This window comes from Microcaecilia unicolor, chromosome 9, assembly GCF_901765095.1.
Source record: "Microcaecilia unicolor chromosome 9, aMicUni1.1, whole genome shotgun sequence".
Lineage (NCBI taxonomy): Eukaryota > Metazoa > Chordata > Amphibia > Gymnophiona > Siphonopidae > Microcaecilia > Microcaecilia unicolor.
The window spans coordinates 138,357,700-138,376,567 of NC_044039.1; the positions used below are offsets into that span (position 1 = coordinate 138,357,700).

The window sequence follows — 18,868 nt, forward strand, 5'->3', positions numbered from 1 at the left end:
AAGCAGTTACTCTTCTCTTGGGTGGCTGCAAAGTGCTGATGACGGAACATTTATATACAGAAAGGCACAACAAGGTAGCACATCTCATTCATTGGAAACTCTGCAAGCATTACAATATCAGTGTACCGGAAAATCATTGGGATCTTGACCATAAGAGAATTGTAGAAAACAAAGAGGTTATGATCACCTGGGACATCCCCATCCCAACTGATAAAAAGCTGGATATAAAACCAGGTATAACGGTAAAAGAGAAAAACAGCAGAATGACATTGATTATAGAGGTGTTGGACCCAAGTGATTGCTCGGTGAATCACGTGGAGAGAGGGAAGATCCTCAAGTACCAAGAAATGCAGTCATAAACTAAGAAAATGTGGCAGAAAATACTGAAATATTTGCCATTGTGTTGAGTGCCAGAACTTCCAAGCGCACCTGGACATATTACATCTTAACTTCATAAAGAAGCTCTCTTTGGCACAATGCAAGTACTGCAGCGCACATTAGCAGTAAATTTGAGAGTCTGAGATCATACTCCACATGTGCTGACTTAGGAGTGAGGTTCATTCCTGTTATAGTATGTGTAAAACTAACCCACTTGGAGAAATTGCTCCCGAGACAGACCATGTAAAATCTGCACATTAACATCCACAAGAAGGCTCTGTATTTCTGAAATGTCACTGTTTTATTGCAAACAAACGTATCTGATTTACTTACAGTTCATAGTAGAAAATCAGAAGCTTGCTGCTCCAAGGCAAGTGTCTTCAAATTTCTGAACACTCCTGCTGAGTGGAGAAAGTGGAGTTCTGAAGAGAAGTTTTGTTGCAGAGGTGGAAATGTTTTGGTAGATGAATTGAAGTAGTTTCAGAAGTAGGATACTGAGTTTATGCAATAGGGTGAAAAGTGAATTCACTTGTAAAGGGGGGGGGGGAGAGAAAGAGTAAGCATACATGCTGTCAAGGCAAAATGGAGAAAACTATCTTGCAGAGTCTGTGAAGAGCAGGAACACCATCCACAAGGCCAGACAAAAGGACCAGAGCCAAAGGACAGCCTTTTATTGGAGGGAGATATTACACCCTGGCTGACCCCTCAGATTATAGATCTTAAGGACAACAGGAAATGACTGTGAAGAGAAGAAAGATTCAGGTTTGGCTGAGAAGGGTGGAGGAGGCATGTCCAGAGGAATGTCTACATTACACACTAAGCTTGCATTACACGCTAGACTGCATTATAAATGATGCATTGCTCACACACTACTCCATGAAATAACTGCAGCACTGAAAATCCTTTGAAGTGGGAGTAGCATTAAACACATTTTAGATCCATTCTAGAAAGGATATAAGGCATGCATTCACTACTGTAGGGGCAGAACAATTATTATTTCAAAGCCTTCTCTACATTTTAATATTTATATGGAGTGGAGGAGTGTAGCCTAGTGGTTAGAGCACCAGGCTTGATATCCAGGGGTGCCTGGTTCAAATCCCACTGCTTCTCCTTGTGATCTTGGGCAAGTCACTTAACCCTCCATTGCCTCAGGTATAAAATTTGACTGTGAGCCTCTGGAGACAGGGATAATACCCAGTGTACCTGAATGTAACTCACCTTGAGCTACTACTGAAAAAGGTGTGATCAAAAATCCAAATAAATGCATAAATAAATATGTGATCAGGTCTACGGTCTTGTCTTAACGATTTTGGAGGTGCCAGACTAGAGGAAGTTGCCTTTGTAATATGTTTAAAAAAAAGTGTTGTTTTTACCGCAAATGCAGAATACAGCAAGAGGAAAATCACTTGGCTGTTTTATCACTTTTTTTCCATCTGTTTTTGTATTCTTGACTATCCAGCACTCTCTGTCCATGGAGAAATTTGAGCCTTCCTGCCAAGATAATGCTTTAAAGATGTTTGGTTTATAGTTGGAAATTATACTTTAGTATATGACTTAAAACTTTTTCTTATAGGAAATGTTCAAATGTGTGACTTAAGTCAATTGAATCTTTTAAATTTTTGTTCCACAAAACCATCTATCTTTAAAATTCTCACAGAGAAATTTAGTTTAGGACAATAACCTTTTTCTGTCTAATAATGCAATAATCTCAAAATTCATTCTAACACCATTCAGTCAGTTAATTATGCAAGATAAACAGATTTTCTGTATCACCTGTTAAACCATTAGTGTCCCTGGCTAAGCTCACAGATAAAATAGTAGGGCTTCAGATTTCAGTTTTCTTTGATTCATTTGTTTACATCCTGGTCAGGTTTTCAGAAGGGATATAGCCCAGAGTCTGCTTTGGTAGCAGTGTTAAATGAGTCACACTGCTTGGGATAAAGAAAAGAATGTCTTTCTGATACAGCTAACCTAAGTTTTACTTTTGATAATGATCATTACTCCCTCCTGCTAGAATGACAAGCAGAGGTGGCCATTCCAGGTACTCTTCTTAAATGGTTTCACTACTTTTTACTGTCCCATACTTTGTGTCATTGTTGATAACCAGTTTTCTGCTGCTTATTCCGTGCATATGCCAGGGTTCTTTCTCCTACCCCTTTCAACCTGTTTTTAGCTCCTCCTGCCATACTTATTCAGGATTTGAGACATAGGAAACAATTCTGTAACACAGACTGTCATTGGAGTGGAGAGTTATCTAGTAGTTAGAGACTTGGTTGACAGCTAGTGAAACCCAGTTCAGATTCCACTGCTGCTGAAAACGGTAACGGAATTCAAACATGCGTGGGATAAACATAAAGGAATCCTGTTGAGAAGGAATGGTTCCTGGGTGGCAGAGCCGGTGGTGGGAGGCGGGGCTAGTGCTGGGCAGACTACTACGGTCTGTGCCCTGAAAATGGCAGATACAAATCAAGGTAAGGTATACACAAAAAGTAGCACATATGAGTTTATCTTGTTGGGCAGGCTAGATGGTCTTTTTCTGCCGTCATCTACTATGTTACTATGTTTTTCTGATCTTGTGCAAGTGACTTAACACTCCATTGTCTCAGGTACAAACTTAGATTCTAAGTCTAGGGTCAGGGAACTACCTAGAGTACCTGAGTGTAACTCACTTTGAGCTACTACCGAAAAAAGTGTGAACTAAATCCAAATGAATAGATAAACTTATGTACCCATTAAATGTTTAGAATAATGACAGTTGCATGTATGCATGTATCCGAGTAAATGCTAAAATAATGCTAAGCATTATTCTGTAAATACTCGCTTAACTTACATAGTGCATATTTGCAAGAGGCATGTACACATGGGCGGAGCTTGGGCAGGGCTGAAACCAAAATATTCTATAAGGTAATGTGTAACTTGTGCAGTTACCTGTCGCATTTAGCACTAACCTTTACAGCAGTTGTATGGCTGGCGTAAGTGCTTGCACTTAAATGTAAAGCAAAATATATCCAGTTGTGCTAGTATTTTATAAAGGAAAGCAGACGCCTATTCTGTAAACCTACCAGGTGTCAATAATTAGAATTATAAGGTAAATATTCAGCTGGAGGCATTGAGTGTGGTGCTGACAGTTGTTGGCATTATTCCTTAATATTGAGTGTCAGGCCATGTCTGGGCTTCAGCGTTGAATATCTGAGTTTTGCGGCGCTGGCCAACATGTAGTTGGTTGTTGGTTTTCAGTACTTAACCAGCCATGGGTTACTGCATAAAGATAAGACTGGGTTTTATGCAGTCTCATGTGGTTATCCTGGTTAAGTGCTGAATATCGTCGGTTAACTGTTCAAGTGCTGACTCCGCCCCTGGAACGCCCCCAAAATAGCCAGTTTTAACTTAGGCGCTAACTACTAATTTTCAGTGGTGATAACTGGTTAAGTATAGCTGAAAATTAGCGGATATCCCCGAACAAGCAATTTAAACTGGTCAGTGGCTGTATCTAGCTAGTTAAATCATTTTGAATGTCGACCAGATACTGCTTACTTTGCTGATGACATGAACCTTGAATTACTGGCATAATCAGTCATCTTTTGGTTAAAATTTAAAATTGGTGATTAGATTAAGTCACACAGATTTATTCTGATTCCCCTGAAGTGTGAAGCCATCTGGTTTAGAGGCAAGCTGAAACCAAATCTGCCACTGAAATTCACTGCTAGGTTTCAGCTGAAACTGAAAACGGCACCTCATGGATCCTCCCAGGCTAGCTGCTGTTGCCACCAGTCTTCTCCCCCCCCCCCCCCCCCTCCCGCCTGGAAGAGGGCCAGCCACCCAACTCCAACGCCTCCACTCTCTCACCACCCAAAGTCCCTCCCTGGGTCTACTTTTGCATTAAATGGCCTGGTGGTCTAGTGGTTTCTTCTGGGCAATCCCCGGTTGCTCTTGCCCTCGCTGGTTCCTCAGCCAAAATGGCTGCCAGGACTTCCTGCGTGCATCCTCGCAAGACTGTTGTGAGAGGTCCTGGTGGCCATTTTGGGACTGGAAGCAGCATAAGCAGGAGTAACTGGAGATTTCTGGAAATACATGCAGAAGACTCCTTTCCAAATTTTAGAAAAGGGGGTGAAAACATGGATTTTTAGACAGGCTTTTCTGGAATTAATAAGTTGACTGAGTGGGTAGTGGTTGTGATGCCTGTAATTAGGCAGTTCCCTCTTGTGTCACCAATAAATAAGGTTATTACGATTTATATTGTTGTGGTATGATGTACCCTCCCTAAAGTTTCCAATTGGTGTATCCTGGCTTTTACCATTATTGTGGTCTGACCTTCCTTAGCTGTGTACATTGCAGTGATGTCTGGAGAAATTGAGCAAACTGCAGTGTAACAAATGTCATGTAAATAAAGCAGTTAGCTTGTGACTTAGGTCACGCTTTCATAACAGCATCAGAAGATACCACAGCCATATATAAACTCTTAGTGCATGTTAATAAATGGACCCCTCTGGCTATACTATGGCTATACAGTACGATGATTCTGAAAACATAAGAACATAAACCTTTGATATCCCTTTTTTACATGTTGTTTGGACTTTCTTCTGCAGCCAGTCAGCATATTCTGCTTGTATTTTAGTCCTGTTAATTCGTGATGATAAAATGTGCTGTATCTAACTTGTTTTCTTCTTGCATTTCCTTGATTCTAACAAACTGTGTTCTCATGGATAGGTCAAAACCATGATAAGTAATACTAAATACCAATTCATGGCTCAAAAATTAGGACTTAAAATCAGATGGTGCACACTACTGGATGTGAGCCATCTAGCATACTTCATATTTTAGAGCTTTTAAAAAGAAAAACAGAGCTGTCTCTATATGAGATGGTGGCACAGAAAGAAACAATTCATTCTTTCAATGCTGCTCTTTCTGCAAGTTAAATAAAAGAGGAGGGAAGAAGGAAGCTTTCACTGAGTTCTAAATGATATACCATTGAGTTCATCATTTGAAATGGGAATCCGAGAAATGCATTATGGGCTTTCTTCACCCTCCTTGGGATTTAGAAAAATTTGTACCTAAAGCTGTTTATTACCTCAGGCAAATACATTTTTATATAGCCTAAGTTTGAAATAGACTGCCGATAGGCCTGTGCAGTAGGTCTACACTCACACGCTGGTCTTTATTGTAAAATTGTAATTTACATGAAGATCATTATTTCTTTTCAATCCAGTAAAGTTGTACTTCTGATATCAGTAGCTCAAACACATTGCTGACAAGCTAGACACTTTGTCTAAATGTATAGAAGAGCTGCACCAAGAGTTTAGTGCGACTCAACATCGGGTGAAAGGTTTGGAGACCTTGGAGACCTCTGTGCACCAACTTGAATCATCTCAGCGGGCAGATACTGATTGAGTCCCTATTGTTTCTAAGTAACCTGGTTAAGAGGCTGCAACTCTTCCACAAGCCTTAAGAAAGGAGAAATTAGGTCCTACCTGCTAATTTTCTTTCCTTTAGTCCCTCTAGACTGACCAGAACCCTTCCGTTTTGTTTCGGACACTATGCGGTTCTGTTCGGTGGTTTTGTGGTTATTAGTCCAGTTTACTGTTGTCTCTGTGGGGAGCTATTTGATTGGAAAAAAAAAGAACAAAGAGAACAAATACACAACCGGTACTATATGGTTGCCCACAAGTACCTTGCTGATGTTGCTGATTCAGTTTGGTGTAGTCAAACTATTTGACAGTAGCCAGTTGTGTCTTTGTTTGTACGTGGCTGTGTGTACGGACTCGTGCACAGATGTCTGGGTTCTGTCTTTCCTGTTGCTTTGATACATGAATACTGAGGCTTCCAGGGTCGCTGAGCAGGGCTCTTATTGGCTGGCTTAAAATCACAGTCTCCACCTGCTGGTAGGCATGCATAACCCGTTGGGGATTCTGGGCCAGTCTGGAGGGACTAAAGGAAAGCAAATTAGCAGGTAGGACATATTTTCTCCTTTCTTAAGGCTTGTGGAAGAGTTGCAGTCTCTTTCAGGTTTCCTTTGTGTTTATCCCACACATTTTTGAATTCCATTATCACCCACCTCTTCAATGCTGCATTCGGCACCTAACTCTTAACGTTCACTAAATCCAGACTGCCCCAATTTGACCGCCCCTATCGGACTGTCCGTTCACTTGTCTCTTAGATTGTAAGCTCCTTGAGCAGGGACCGTCCCTCTATGTTAAATTGTACAGCGCTGCATAACCCTGGTAGCGCTTTAGAAATGTTAAGTAGTAGTAGTAGGTTAATTAGAAACAATAGGGACTCAATCATAAACTTTCTTGATGTTGATCAGAAAGCTTTACTTGCTGTGTAAATATTTAAAAGAACTCACCCTGTTTGTACACAACAGACCTTTATGACAATATTTTAAAGCACAGTTTTGCTTTAAATACTTAGCTAGCCAAGGGTTTAAAGTGGATTACAAATAGTTATGTATTTATAATTGTACTTTTGTCATAATATAGTTGAAATTGTTTGGTTGTTGGATGCATTTTTACTAAGTTACAAAAAACAGCAAGTATTTATTTCTCTGTCATTTAATTTATTTAGTTTTCTGATATGTATAAATAATCAGAGGATTATTTATATATGTCAGAAAACTAAATAAATTAAATGACATAGAGGAATTAATACTTGCTATTTAAGTGACTTGAAACTATATTCATCAGCAAGTACAATAATATAGTTGAGTTAATAAGTTACAAAAACAAAATAAAGAACAATGAGTACAAAGCAATCTAAAACAAAGCAATGAAAATCTAAATACGCAAAATAGAAATGTATCCACAAAACCCCACAGTTTACATGTCCAGTGCCAACATGCCCAGCGCTTGCAGCATTGTGTCACTGTTGACAAAACAGCCCAGTTTTCAACTGTTGGCTGAAAGTCCCATACTTTTATTTGTCTAATCAGACTAAGAAAGGAGTTCTAATGATATACAGCCCTATAAAAAGTCTCTTGGAGTTTTTTTCTCTGAGAGTCATCCTGAGGGCTTGAAAACTGCAATGTGTTTGTCTCAACAGACTGAGTAACTCTTCTAAGTTAACATAATATTTTTACTGCTGTAATTGTCGATTGCATATGTTTGACGTATTCTTGCTATACACTACCTTGAGTGAATTCCTTCAAAAAGGCAGTAAATAAATCCTAATAAATAACGTTAGTAAAAGAAGTAAACAGGCTGGAGCATGACCATGAATAATCTTAAATGTAAGTCGTAATAGTTAAAAATAATTCAATTATAGATAGCCAATGGAGAACATAGAAATTTGGGGAAGGAGATGGGAACATGCTACCCCAACACCAGTTTAATTGCAGTGTTTTCTTTAAAAAAAGAAAAGAAAAAAAAGTAATTCCTCCAAAAGACCTAAATAAAAATAATATTACAAATTGTCTTTATTCTTATAGTGTTATAACACAATTACTTATTGTTATTATTGTTGCATTTATTGTTCTTGAAAAAAATTTAACAAAGATACTAAGACTAAAAAAAAAAAGAGAGGAATGCTGTAATCTGTTGGATGTGACAAAGGCAAAAATATATCTTATGCATCAACTGCAAGATCTGATAATGTCCTAACAATGACAGTCATTTGGTCAGTGAGACTAGAAGTCTTGAAATTATGGGATCTTCAGACTGAGGCATGCTATTCTGACCCCCCCCCCCCCCCCCCCCCCCCCGATTCATTTTTCCAGGGTTCAGTTTCAAATACCTGCGTTTGTCACAAGTAGAATTGATTATGGCAATTTTTTCTATTGGGGACTAACTTTAACCAGTCAGAAGAGGCTTCAGTTTGTACAAAATATTGCTGCACGTCTATTAGTTAATGGAAAATGAACAGATCATATGGCGCCAGTTCTGAAGGAGTTGCATTGGTTGTCTATTTCTGCTTGAATTGTTTTTAAGATATTGTGTTTGGTTTATAAAGCTCTTCTTCCATATCATCATGCTGATCAATCCATAGACTGGTGGGTTGTGTCCATCTACCAGCAGGTGGAGACAGAGAGCAAAGCTTTTGCCTCCCTATATGTGGTCATGTGCTGCCGGAAACTCCTCAGTATGTTCTTTATCTCAGCAGGTGGTGGTCACACACAGCAGCAGCTCTGGCTAGGTCTCCAAGCCTAATTTTTAGGTTTTGTTGAGTACCTGGGGTTGAGGGCTCTTCTTGAGCAAGTGCAAACCTGGTGGCGCCAGGTCCCTCCTTTTCTCCCCCCTCCCGCTGGCTCCGTTTAAAAAAAAAAAAAAATTTTTGGACGTCCTTAAGGGCGTTTATTTCGACGTTTATTGCAGCTACTCACTGGGACACCAGGTCGTTACAGCTCGGAGCGAGAAGCAGGTAATTTTTACCTTTTTATAGCGGGCAGGGGGTTCCCCAATTGATCTCCACATGGCCTATGGCGTCGGAGGGCGAGGGCGCGAAGAATCGCTCCCCGGACCGCGTGTGTGCTTCTAGCGGGGATGCGGGGGTTTTAAAGTCTGATTCGCCCTTGTTGGGTGTCAGTTTGGAGGCCGGTCAGTGTCCCGGGTCTTCCTCCGGTGCGGCGGTTTTTCCCGCCATAAACGCCCATCCCCCGCTGCTCGCCTCCGCCATCTTGGCCGGCCACTCTGCTCGGACGGCTTCTTCTTGGGCCGCCCTTGAGCTGGGAGACATTCATGCCATGGCCGCCCTTGATTTGGGCGACGGCAAAAAAGCGGCTAAAGTTAAGCGCCGTTCTTCCCGCGCGGCTCCTTCACGGAGTGTTGCGCCGGACGCCATTCTGGATGCACAGCATGTTTCTCCCCCGCTCTTGCGAGCGCCGGTTGATGGTGCGTCTAGGGCTGTGGCCCAGGCTGCTGAAATACACAGTCTGGGGGGTTTCTCCCCCGAGTTTATTTTGCTGCTGCATCAGGCCTTCCTTATGCAAAACGCTGCCCCTTCTCCCTTGTCCGACAAAGGGGTTGAGGCCCCCGGAAGTAAACGCCCTCGGGTGGATTCCCAGGGCTTAGAGGACTCTGTCTCCTCTGATGTAGATGAGGGCAGCGTATCTGAGTTCTCCCAACGGTCCTTTGGGGATTCCTTGGAGGAGACGGATTCCCGCTCGGATGGAGCGGATGACCCCTCTGCAGCGCGGATCTTTCGCTCAGAGGATTTGCCCAACCTGTTAGTGCAGGCCATGAGCATTTTGAAGATTTCCTCTCCAGAGGACGTCTCTCCCTCAGCCCCTGTTGGCTCCGCCATTATGCTGGGGACGAAGCGCCCGCCTAGAACCTTCCACGTGCATGATGCCATGCACACCTTAATTTCAGCTCAATGGGATGTCCCGGAAGCGAGCCTCAAAGTGGCTAGGGCTATGTCCCGCCTCTATCCTTTGCCTGAAAGTGAACGTGAGGCCTTTCTTTGGCCTACCGTGGATTCTTTAATCACTGCGGTGACTAAGAAAACGGCGTTGCCGGTGGAAGGTGGCACAGCCCTAAAGGACGCCCAAGACAGAAGATTGGAGGCGGCCTTAAGGTCGTCCTTCGAGGCGGCTGCCTTAAGTTTGCAGGCCTCAGTTTGCGGCTCCTATGTGGCCAGGGCGTGCCTGACGATTGTGCAGAGGGCTTCCCCCTCGGATCCTTCCTTGAGGGCTGATTGGCCGGCCCTGGAATCGGGCTTGGCTTATTTGGCAGACTTACTGTATGATGTCTTGAGAGCCTCGGCTAAAGGTATGGCTCAGACAATCTCTGCGCGGTGCTGGCTTTGGCTGAAACATTGGTCTGCTGACCACGCCTCTAAGTCCCGCCTGGCTAAGTTGCCTTTTAAAGGCAAGCTGCTCTTTGGGGTCGAGCTGGACAAAATTGTGACCGATCTCGGCACGTCTAAGGGCAAGTGGTTACCAGAGGTCAGGGCTCGGGCCAGTGCTCGCCCCGGTAACTCCAGAGGACGGTTTCAGGAAGCCCGTCGGTACCCGCCCGGGCAAGTCGGGCTCCTCTGCCCCCTCTTCCTTCAAGAGGAACTTCTCCCCCAAGCAGCATTCCTTTCGCAGAGACCGCCGTCCCGGAGGTGCGCGCTCCGGTCCTCCCCCAGGGTCTCGTACCCAATGACGGGGTCCTGGTCCATGGCCCAGTGCAGATTGGAGGACGCCTGTCCTCGTTTCTGGGCGAGTGGACCAGGGTAACTTCAGACGCTTGGGTGCTGGAAGTCATCAGAGACGGCTACAAGCTAGAGTTCTGCCGACCCTTAAGAGACAGGTTTGTACTCTCTCCCTGCAAGTCTCCGGTCAAAGCTGTGGCAGTGCAGCAGACCTTGGACAATCTGATCCGCCTGGGTGCGGTCGTTCCGGTGCCAGCTTGGCAAGGGACGTTACTCCATTTACTTTGTGGTACCAAAGAAAGGAGGTTCTGTACGGCCTATCCTCGACCTCAAAGGGGTCAATCGGGCCTTGAAAGTTCGGCACTTTCGCATGGAGACTCTCCGCTCTGTTATAGCGGCAGTGAAGGCAGGGGAGTTCCTGGCATCCTTGGACATCAAGGAAGCGTACTTGCATATTCCCATCTGGCCTCCTCATCAACGCTTTCTGCGTTTTGCAGTCCTGGGCCGACACTTCCAGTTCAGAGCCCTCCCGTTCGGGTTGGCTACTGCTCCGCGGACCTTCTCCAAAGTAATGGTGGTCATCGCGGCCTTCCTACGAAAGGAAGGAGTACAAGTCCATCCTTATCTGGACGACTGGTTGATCCGAGCCCCCTCTTATGCAGAGTGCGGCAAAGCTGTGGACCGGGTGATTGCTCTTTTGAGCTCCCTGGGGTGGATCATCAACTGGGAGAAAAGCCAGCTGCGCCCGACTCAGTCCCTGGAGTATCTGGGAGTTCGATTCGACACCCAAGTGAGCAGAGTGTTCCTGCTGGACAATCGGATTGTCAAACTTCAGGCTCAGGTGGACCAGTTCCTAGTAGCCTCTCCGCTTCGGGCTTGGGACTGTGTGCAGCTGTTGGGCTCTATGACGGCCACGATGGAAGTAGTGCCCTGGGCCAGGGCTCATATGAGACCACTACAACACTCTCTGCTGCAGCGCTGGACTCTGGTGTCGGAGGATTATGCTGTGCGCCTTCCCTTGGACCCAGCAGTGCGCAAGGCGCTGAGCTGGTGGCTGAAGACAGACAAGTTGTCTGCAGGGATGCCTCTTGTGACCCCGGAGTGGATTGTCGTCACGATGGATGCCTCTTTGACGGGCTGGGGAGCCCACTGCATGGGAAGGACAGCGCAGGGGCTCTGGTCTCCTGCAGAGGCAAAGTGGTCTATCAACCTCCTGGAACTCAGAGCCATTCGGTTGGCGCTTTTGGAGTTCCTCCCGGTACTGGCGTTGAAGCCAGTACGGGTCCTGTCGGACAATGCCACGGCTGTGGCCTATGTCAACCGCCAGGGAGGTACCAAGAGCGCCCCTCTAGCCAAGGAAGCCATGAATCTATGCCAGTGGGCGGAAGCGAACCTGGAACAGCTGTCAGCGGCCCACATTGCCGGAGTCATGAATGTCAAGGCGGACTTTCTCAGTCACCATACCTTGGATCCCGGAGAGTGGCAGTTATCGGCTCAGGCGTTCTTGGACATCACGAAGCGCTGGGGCCAGCCGAGCCTAGATCTGATGGCGTCATCGGCCAATTGCCAAGTGCCGCGCTTTTTCAGCAGAGGACGGGACCCTCGATCTCTGGGAGTAGATGCTCTTCTCCAACAGTGGCCGACACAAGAGCTTCTCTATGTGTTCCCGCCCTGGCCCATGTTGGGCAGGGTACTAGACCGGGTGGCAAAGCATCCGGGCCGGATAATCCTGGTGGGTCCGGACTGGCCCAGACGTCCCTGGTATGCGGACTTGATCAGGCTCTCAGTGGACGACCCTCTGCGGCTGCCAGTGGAGCAGGGCCTGTTGCATCAGGGTCCCGTGGTGATGGAGGATCCCTCCCCCTTTGGTCTTACGGCCTGGCTATTGAGCGGCAGCGTCTGAGGAAGAAGGGCTTCTCAGACAAGGTCATCGCCACTATGCTGAGAGCGAGGAAGCGCTCTACTTCTACTGCTTACGCCAGGGTTTGGCGTACCTTTGCAGCGTGGTGTGAAGCAGGCTCACTTTCTCCCTTCACTGCTCCAATTTCTTCAGTGCTGGCGTTCCTGCAAGAAGGTCTGGAGAAAGGCCTGTCACTCAGTTCCCTTAAAGTCCAGGTAGCGGCTCTGGCTTGCTTCAGGGCCGCCTGAAGGGTGCTTCCCTGGCTTCGCAGCCAGATGTGGTACGTTTTCTCAAGGGAGTTAATCACCTGCGCCCTCCTCTGCGCTCAGTGGTGCCTGCGTGGAATCTCAACCTGGTGCTAAGAGCATTGCAGAAGCCGCCTTTTGAACCCTTGTCGAGGGCATCTCTGAAAGACCTGACGTTGAAAGCAGTCTTTTTGGTGGCTATCACTTCAGCCAGAAGAGTTTCCGAGCTCCAGGCGCTCTCATGTCGAGAGCCTTTTCTGCAGTTCACTGAGGCAGGAGTGACTATTCGCACAGTGCCTTCCTTCCTGCCCAAGATTGTTTCTCGCTTCCATGTGAATCAGCAGCTCTGTCTCCCTTCCTTTCGTAGGGAGGACTACCCAGAGGAATACTCTGCTCTCAAATATCTGGATGTGAGACGAGTCATCATCAGATACTTGGAAGTGACCAATGATTTCCGGAAATCGGATCATCTGTTTGTCCTGTTTGCAGGTCCTCGTAAGGGTCTGCAGGCTGCTAAGCCTACAGTGGCAAGATGGGTCAAGGAAGCCATTGCAGCGGCTTATGTGGCCGCGGGGAAGGTGCCGCCTATCCAGCTGAAGGCTCACTCCACTAGAGCTCAGGCGGCCTCGATGGCAGAGGCCGGGTCCGTCTCCAGGCATTACCGCTTGACTGTGGCTGCTCGGGCGGAGGCCCGGTTTGGAGCTTCAGTGTTGCGGTCAGGGATTTCTATGTCCCGCCCTGGGTGAGTACTGCTTCGGTACATCCCACCAGTCTATGGATTAATCAGCATGATGATATGGAAGGTAAAATTATGTATCATACCTGATAATTTTCTTTCCATTAATCATAGCTGATCAATCCATAGCCCCTCCCAGATATCTGTACTGTTTATATTCTGGTTGCATTTCAGGTTCAAGTTTAGTCTTCAGTTCCTGTTCCGGAGGACTTCGTGTTCAAGTTTTTTCAATTGGATTCTTCAAGAGTTGAGACGAGTTTGTGTTACAGTGAGCTGCTGCATTCCTCTCCCCTCCGTTTACGGGGCTGGATTGAGACATAAATTCTGCCGGCGCTCCCTCCCGCTTCGTGCGGCTGTAGGGCAGCTTTGTACCCCTCCCGCTTCGGCGGTGTTAGGGTCAGTCAGCTCCTCCCGCGGTTGCGGTTGCAGGATAAGCCAGATCCCTCCGCATCGGTGGGGTGGTGTCCCTCCCCCGCTCCGCGGGGATGAGCTGGACGGATTCCCCTCCCCCACTTGTGTGGGGATGAGCTGGGTTAATTCCCCTCCCCCGTTTCGGCGGTGGTGAGCTGGGCAGAGTGTCCCTTTGTGGGTGTAATTCTCTAAGTGCTGAGTCCTGCAGATGGAGCTTGGATATCGACATACTGAGGAGTTTCCGGCAGCACATGACCACATATAGGGAGGCAAAAGCTTTGCTCTCTATCTCCACCTGCTGGTAGATGGACACAACCCACCAGTCTATGGATTGATCAGCTATGATTAATGGAAAGAAAATTATCAGGTGTGATACATAATTTTACCTTTTGCATTCTCCTGAATATTTTTCAGAGATTTTAGTTAAACAAGATCACCAACGTTTTTTTCTTTGTTCTTGAATGTATTCACCCAGTGTCCTACTGTTGTTCCACTAATGTTGTAAACTGCACTGAACCCTAAACAGGGGATATTAGCGGTATATAAGACCTAAATTGAATTGAATTTTCAGCGGAGTTTATAGCAATTTCTTTCACCTCAAGTGATCAACTTGACTTCTACTAGGAGGAGGGCTTTTAGTTATGTGTGACCTTTATTATGGAACTCTTTACCTGCTAATGTCAGCAGTATGACAAGTTATCTAGGTTTTGTATTGAAAAGTCCTGTGTTCCCCTCATTCGCCAGTATAGGCCTGGTTAAATATCCAGGTTTCCGACAAAGATTTAAATTTCTTAATGTTAAGTTTGCAACAGATTGACAAAGGTAAAGAATTCCAAAGATGAGGAATATTAAAGAAAAATACACCCTGATGAGTCATTTCCAGTTGTGCAAAATGTGGTCCTGGCGAAGCCATACGATGATCATTTATGGCTCGCAGGACCCATACAGATGAATAGGGAATTGTTAATGATGCCAAGTAAGATACCTTGATGGAAAGCCTTAAAACCCAGTAATAATGCTTTAAACATGATCTGACAGAAATTATCAATGAAATCATGCTCAGCTTCAACATCATGAACTCACGGGCAAATGCATTTCAGCTAAAACTCAACGCAGAAAAAAACACATTGTCTCATCCTCTCATCCCAATACAACATGTACAAACCCACAAAATAATCACCCCAGACCATACCCTCCCGATCTCAGACAGCCTGAAAATTCTTGGTGTCATAATCGACCGTAACCTTACACTAGAGAACCAAGTGAAATCTACTACAAAGAAAATGTTCCACTCAATGTGGAAACTCAACGCCTGAAACCATTTTTCCCAAGGGAAACATTTCGCAGCTTGATACAATCAATGACACTAAGCCATGTAGACTACTGCAATGGAATCTCTGCAGGATGCAAAGAACAAATCTTAAAGAAACTCCAGACTGCTCAAAACACAGCAGCCAGGCTTATATTTGGAAAAATGCGGTTCGAAAGCACCAAACCCCTCCGAGAAAAACTGCACTGGCTTCCAATCAAAGAACATATCACTTTAAAAATCTGCACCCTGGTCCATAAAATCATCTACGGCGAAACCCCGGGATATATGACAGACCTCATAGACCTACAAACCAGAAAAACAACAGGAACAACACGAACATACCTAAATCTCCACGACCCAAGCTGCAAAGGACTCAAATACAAATCAACATATGCATCCAGCTTTTCCTACATAAGCACACAACTATGGAACGCATTACCCAAAGCCGTGAAAACAACATATGACCACCTAAAATTCCGGAAATCACTAAAAACCCACCTGTTCAAAAAAGCATATCACATCGACCCAACTTAAATGCCGACACCTTGCAACACAATGAAACCAAACCTCCTATGGACACACATGAACTATCCTTCTCTACGATCCTCTTCCTTTCTACAATTCCCTATATGTCTGTTACACTTGAATCTTATTCTACCAAAACATTAATGTATTCATACCGGAATTGGCGATCGCCTTTACGGTACTATGTAAGTCACATTGAACCTGCAAATATGTGGGAAAATGTGGGATACAAATGTAATAAATAAATACATTTGATGCAATAAGAAATTGGTAACCAGTGGTGATCATGAAGAGTGGGTGTAATGTGATCAAATTTACGAAGTTGACAGAGAAGCCGAATAGCCGTATTTTGTAGTGTTTTAAGTTGTGTAATGATTTAGAGCAGCCATTCCCAATCCAGTCCTCGGGGCACACCTGGTCCCATTGGGTTTTCAGGATATCCAGAATGAATATTTATGAGTTAGATTTGCATGCAATTGAGGTAGTGCATGCAGATCTATCTCATGCATATTCAATATACAATAGATCTGAGAGAGAACCCCCTAGGCACAGCAGGTCCCAATAAATTTTCAAACCTACTTCCCCCCCCCCCCCCCCCCCCCGACATAAGTCATTAATCACCCTCACCGTATAAAGATAATGTTTAACTTGTAGATAGGGAAAAATATCCCGTGCCAGTAAGCCATATTGTGCCTTTTACTTTTTATTAATGTGGAGGCTAATTTTTTAACAGGATGTCTATGTGAAAATCTGAAAGGCACCTATTCAAAGCTTATTTTGTAAAGGCAATATGGGCCTTATTCTATAAGGGTTATTCTCCTAAATTTATACTCCTAAATTATGAGCATAATCTATTTTGGAGCATAGAGTATGCTCATAATTTATGAACATAAATTATACTCATAAATTTAGAAGCATAAATTTTAAGAGTATAATCTTTATAGAATAAGGCCCTATATGCACTCATGTGCCTCTTATAACATAGGTTTTTGTGATGAAAGCGAGCATTACACAAATGTACAGGAGCTCCTGAACAAGGTTTAAATGTGTACGTAAACCCTCTACGCATTCATATATTTTAGAGAGCCTGTGTACATCGTAACACCACTCAAACTACCCCACTGGGATTGCTTATGTACAGATCACATAAAAGTAGTCTTGCAGTGCACCTACTTCTATAACCATCAGTTTAGTGGCGATATTTTCTAGAAATTTGTAATGGATTCAGTTTTATAAGAACTTTATTCCATATGTAAAGCATAATTACCTCCTTAGGAATTAACCAGGGTGCCCTGTGATAAAATTAAGTGAGCAGGAAGGCACTTATTTTTGTGCTATTTTATAAAGGCACACAGGTACCTATGTGACTTTATTAAACTCTAGTGTGAATCTGGAAGCAGTAACATCCAAATTCAAAGTGTAGACATGTTTGCTGAAGTGAAGTGTAAATGTGTTTTACATGTGTATGCATTTTATAAAATAGGCACACACATTCTGACTCTGCCCCCTGCAGAGGGAAGGCGAGATGAGATGCTTGGAAACCTGGGGTGAGGGAGGGGAGATGCCTGGCAACTGGGGAGGGTGTGTGTGGATCAAATAAAGCCCTGAGCCAGCCCGCGGGGTGGGGTGGGGGGAGGCATGGCTGAAGTTTCACTTAAGATGTCAGATACTTGGGCTGGCCCTGCATCAGATTTTATGAAACTTTGGACATTTCAGAGGAGAAGCTAAAATGAACCTTCCATCACAAAGATTAAACAATCCTTTGCAGTTTTAGGGCAAATTGAGGTTAGAGTGTGGGTGAAGAATAGTAGCTAAATGAAATTTCATTCCCATTCATACTATAATAGTCACTGGCTTACAAGGAGGATTTAGATTTAATCAGAGATGGTTTGGTCACCTCTGGTATTGCATGACAGTCTTTGATTTCGCAACCTGTTCTTTCAGCTTTGTTCATAGAAGCTTGAATGGTTGAACACAAAAGCAAGAGGGCAGGGGGATTGAGCAGTAAGGCATGACGGATTTGTACATTGTGTTTTATATTGATACTAGCCGTTGAGCCCGTAAAAACGGGCTGGTATTGAGGTTTTCCTACCCCCGCGGTCACCACCGCTCCCCTCCCCCCCGCGAAGTCGCCATCACTTCCCCCCCCTCGAAGTCGCCGCCACCCCTCCACCTGGCCCGGGCCCTCTCTTCCCTTCTGAACTTACACATCCATTCGCCAAACGCAGCAACGCACATCAGCTGAGCTGCCCCTTCCTTCTCTGCCTGTGTGTGTCCCGCCCTCGCTGACGTTACGTCACAGGAGGGCGGGGCCACAGGCAAAGAAGGAAGGGCTCAGTGCAGCTCAGCTGATGTGCGTTGCTGCGTTCGGCGAATGGATGTGTAAGTTCAGAAGGGAAGAGAGGGCCCGGGCCGGGTGGAGGGGTGGCGGCAGCAACCTCGGCGGCGCAGTTTCCCTCTCTGTCCCGCCCCCCCCGTCATCACGTATTGACGCGGGGGCGGGACAGAGAGGGAAGTCTCTACTGCGCATTTGCGAGTGAGTCGGTCACTCGCCATTTATATGTTTGATTTCCTCAGTATGTTGGGAGCTATGAAACAAGACTGATTGCCTTCCATCACTCAGAGTGCTGATTTCCCACAAGGTGATTTCAGAAGTTGTCATTAGGATAAGATTAGTTAGTACTATGTCTTGAAAAGTTATCCTAAATCCAAGTTCTCTGTTAATATAAGACACTGCATAGATGTGTAACTAAACAAGTTAGTTCACTGAGGATATATGAACTGTGAAGTCATATAACAGCCTCACATAAAACAACAAATGTGAAATATTAACCACTTAAGTGATTAAAGGGTAAATAAAATCTTACCATTTAATTCTTTAAATAAGGAATTCTCAACCCAGTCCTTGGCACATGCTTGGCAAGTTAGGTTCTCAGGATATCCCCAATGAATGCGCACGAGAGAAATTTGCATGCACTGCCTCTGTGATATGAAAATTTATGCATGAAAATTTTCATATCACAGAAGCAGTGCATGCAAATTTCTCTCATGCGCAACCATTGGGGATATCCTAAAAACCTAACTTGCCAAGCATGGTTATCCTGAAAACCCTGATTGTGTCCCAAGGACTGGGTTGAGAACCCTTGCTTTAAATGCTGATGCCTGCTGGCACCAACCAGAGCCCTGTTCAGGGGAATTCTGGAAGTAAACCCATGACTGATTTTTGGGCTCTTGCCTCTCAACGTGGGTTGTGTGAGCATTTTGGTAAAGAAATGAGGAGCATGTAGGCACATTGG

At 45.0% G+C, this 18,868-nt stretch overlaps 1 protein-coding gene across 1 annotated transcript in view; it reads left to right on the forward strand.

Annotated features, from left to right (window-relative positions):
• STARD9 (StAR related lipid transfer domain containing 9) overlaps positions 1–18,868 on the forward strand; it is a 258,736-nt gene that overhangs the window by 88,158 nt on the left and 151,710 nt on the right. The window lies entirely within an intron of this gene.